Below are 4160 nucleotides of genomic sequence, written 5' to 3' on the forward strand. Positions count from 1 at the left end.
AAGTCCCAACTGTAACACAAGATGCAAGAAAGATAAAGCCATGCCCCGGAACTAGTTTACTGGGTGTAACAAATATCCATCAAGTCGAAAGAGGAAGGTTTCATTGTTGACGGAGGTGCCCATGTTCCTGGGAAGATGAATGCTTCTGTTGGCCCAATATCTGAGAAGGTCCAGAGGCTCTCAGCACTGGAAGCCCTCTGCCCTAAGAAGCTGCGCTCCCAGCTGAAGGCTGCACACGCAGGGCCAGTGGTCGGCAGTGTGCAGAACACAGACTAGGTCTCTGCTGTTGGTGGTGACTCATGAACACGACAGGAAGGATCCTCCAAATCAATCATGTATTAATTCCACAAATATCGATGGACCTACCATGTGCCAGGCACTTTTGGGGGTTATGACAGTCAACAAGACAGGCATCGTTCCTGCTTCTATGGAAATGCAATCCAGAAAGTCCCACCATTCAAGTCAGAAATGGGAAGGAATGGAGGGAAAAGTAACAGGCGGAGGCTAGAAAGAAGGGAGGAGAGAAATAAAGGACAAGAGCCCCCTCTCTAGAAATTAAAAAGCTTATATACTTCCTGTGCATGCTCCTTAGAGGTGCCCTGGCAGTACAGTGAGTTAAGCACTGGGTTGTTAACTGCAAGGTTGGCAGTTCAAGCCCAACAGCTGCTCTGTGGGAGAAAGGTGAGGCTGTCCGCTCTTGTAAAGATTTACCGTCTAAGAAACCCTATGGAGTTCTTCTGCTCTGCCCAGTAGGGTTGAAATGACTTGGAATAGACTGGATGTCAGTGGGTTGGGTTGGGTTTATGATTCTCAAGGAATTCCCTATAATAATATGACAACACAAATCTCCCCCCTTCTGGGCCCCCTCCCCTCCTAAAAAGCCCACTGCCCTGGAGTTGATTCCGACTCCAGTGATCATAGAGGGGAGAGTAGAATGGCTCCGTCTGCTTTTCCAACGTGGTCATTCTTTACAGAAGCCATAGCCTCATCTTTCTCCCATGGAGCAGCCTGTGGACTTGAACCACCAACTTTTGCAACTAGCAGTCCAACTGTAACACACTGTGCCACCATGGCCCTGTAATATGATAACAGTAGTCCTTAATTATATTCTATCATGCAATGTTCTCATTAATCTTGTGATAGGCTAGGAAAATATCCTCATTGACAAACGAGGAAACCTGGTCTAGAGGGATTGATTAGGGTTCACATCACACTGAAGTAGGACCCAGGTGTACTGGCCTTCCATCTATGCCAGTGCTTCTCAACCTTGCTCACACTGTGACCCTTTCATACAGCTCCTCATGTTGTGGTGACCCCCCAACCATAAAACTATTTTCATTGCTACTTCATAACTGTAATTTTGCTACTGTTATGAATCAGGCTATGTCTGTGAAAGGGTGGTTTGACCCCCAACAGGGTCAAGTCCCACAGGTCGAGAGCCACTGGTCTGTGCCTTTTCCACAATGCCACAGTGCCTCTGAATGTAAACTCTGGTAACTGGTGCAATGAGAGATGGAATTCATATGTTGTAAAAGTCATTATGGAACAGCTAAAATCATACTGGAACAGTTCTTCTCCTTCAGACCCCTCTGTCATTCTCTGTCCTGATCCGTGCCCCGGGAGGCGGACTGCTACAGAATGCTTCACCAAGTTTCTCATGCTGGTTGATCTGTTTGGGTTCAGCCAATAGGAAAGAAGAGAACAGAGATCAGGGAGGAAAGGGAGGTTGGTACATGACTTTCTTGCTCTTTCCTCTCTTTACTGTTTCTAGAAGTTGCTGGGCCCCTTCAGAGTATAGCTTCCCTGAATGTCCCCTTCACATTCTAACTCGTTTGCTACTCGTATCTCTTCAAACCTAGAGGTGGTAGCAAATTCCCATAAGTGCTACTCTCTTGGTGCCTCATTATCTCTTATTTCCTTAACTTGACCATATCTCTTCAAGGAGTTCTTTCATTGAGGTCTCTTTAGGGGACCATCTTGGGTAAAGACTATTTCCTGTGTACAATAAAAACCCCAAACCAAACCCAATGCCATCAACTCAATTCTGACTCATAGTGACCCTATAGGACACACTAGAACTGCCCCTTTGAATTTCTAATATTTTAAATCTTTACAGGAATAGATAGCCTCATCTTTCTTCTATGGAGCCATTGGTGGATTAGAACCACCGACTTTGTGGTTAGCAGATCAATTCATAGATCACTGCTCTACCAGGACTCTTCCTTGTATACACTGATTTAAAAAAAACAAACTCACTACCTTTGAGTAGATGCCAATTTATAGTGACTCTATAGTACAGGGTAGAGCTGCCCTAGTGAATTTCTGAGATTGTAACTCTGTAGGAGTGTAGAAAGCCCCATCTTTCTCCTGCAGAATGGCTGGTGGTTTCAAACTGCTGACCTTGTGGATTGCAGCCCAAAGCATGACCATTATGCTATCAGGGCTCCTCAAGGTACTGACAAATGCTTACTGAGTGAATTTGAATTCTAAAATAATAATGTCCATAAGGAATTGAAGGTTCTCTGTGGTTTACTGTAGTTAGAGAATTTATATGGGGGGTGGGGTGGTGACCCCTGCTTCATTATTTGTACAACTCATCATGTTCTTTTTAGCCTGAGTGCAACTGAACCGGTGATGTGGGTGAATGTAGTCAGGCAAGGGGCATGCATGGGATTTCTCTCGCGTAGCCCTATGTGCTTTGTGTTTCATCTTGAAACAGTGCAGGGCGGTCTGTTGCTGGTACTCTGGATTTTGTGGACAAATCAACCTGCCATGTCAATCTGCTTCAGGAATGGTGGCGTCCTTCCTAGACAAGGAGTGACGATGGCTAAGCCCTTCAGGCTGCAAACTGGGCTAGTGTTAAAAGATAAGCTTGCAGATTAGAGACCTTGAGTTCAGAGTTAACACAAGCAATATGGGCATTTGCTGTAGAATTAGTAGCCCTGGCAATGCCTCTAGTCTGTTTCCATGGAGATGTTGCCATGGTAGATATAGCAGAAATTTCTCCAAAACAATATTTCACTCTCTTAATACTGTCTTCTTGATTGACATTGAATGCATTTAAATCTGAGAATCTGCACTAATTGGTGGATTTTTTTTTTCCCTTCTCACTACTTGGAATGTCTATTCTCACTTAAAATCCATTGACTGCTCTCCTCTTGCTCTGGAGGATTGCCAAAAATTGGAGAGAAGATCAAACGCATGACTACTTGAATACTTTGATTTTATAAAATCCAAATTAAGACAGATGACAAAGGACTTTTTTTAAAAAACATTTTATTAGGGGCTCATACAACTGTTATCACAATCCATACACACATCAATTGTGTAAAGTGCATTTGTACATCATTCTCAAAACATTTTCTCTCCACTAAAACCTCTACTTTTTCCCCTCCCTCCCCGCTCCCCCCTCCCTCATGAGGACAAAGGACATTTTTTGGGGCATCCAAATATATATTTACTATGGAACACTTTTCAAGAACACAACTCAGAATGAGAAGAAACAGCTGCAAACACCTATTAATATTTGGAGCATTGACTATCTGGAGTATGAAGTTTGGAAATTGCCAAAAATGAAATGAAATGCATAAAAATCAATGTCCTAAACATTAGAGAGCTGAAGTAGATTGTGTTTGACCATTTTGAACCTGGAAATCATATGGTCTCCTATTCCAGGAAGGACAAGTTGAAGAGGAATGGCATCACGTTCATTGTCAACAAGAATAGTTCCAGATCCCTCCTGAAGTCCAGTGCTGTCAGTGATAGGATGGTATCCATCTGCCTACAAGGAAGACCCATTCATATGACTGGGACTCAATGTTGTGCACAAACTACTAATGCCAAAACTGACGAAACTGAAGTTTTTAAATCAAATTCTGCCCTCTGAAACTGATACCCAAACACACACCCAAGATGCATTGGTAATTACTGATAATTCGAATGTAAAAGTTGGAAATAAAGAAGGGTAGTTAGTTGGAAAACATGGCCTTAGATGCCAGAAGTGTCGTGATAAAAATCTGCAAGACTAATGAAAATTCATTGAAAATAACTTTTGTAGAAATAGAAGAAAGAATTAGGAGGCAAAGGACATTTATAGAGGTCTAAATACAGGCATGTACATATGTAAATATATTTTATATAATGATAGGGAAATAGATCTA

At 42.6% G+C, this 4160-nt stretch overlaps 1 protein-coding gene across 1 annotated transcript in view; it reads left to right on the plus strand.

Moving 5' to 3' along the window:
- LOC101655357 (major histocompatibility complex class I-related gene protein) overlaps window positions 1-4160 on the plus strand; it is a 33579-nt gene that overhangs the window by 589 nt on the left and 28830 nt on the right. The gene's annotated exons all lie outside the window — the stretch shown is intronic.

The sequence above is a fragment of the Echinops telfairi genome, unplaced genomic scaffold, assembly GCF_000313985.2.
Source record: "Echinops telfairi isolate 266 unplaced genomic scaffold, ASM31398v2 ScPeMD7_7424;HRSCAF=8462, whole genome shotgun sequence".
Classification (NCBI taxonomy): Eukaryota; Metazoa; Chordata; class Mammalia; order Afrosoricida; family Tenrecidae; genus Echinops; species Echinops telfairi.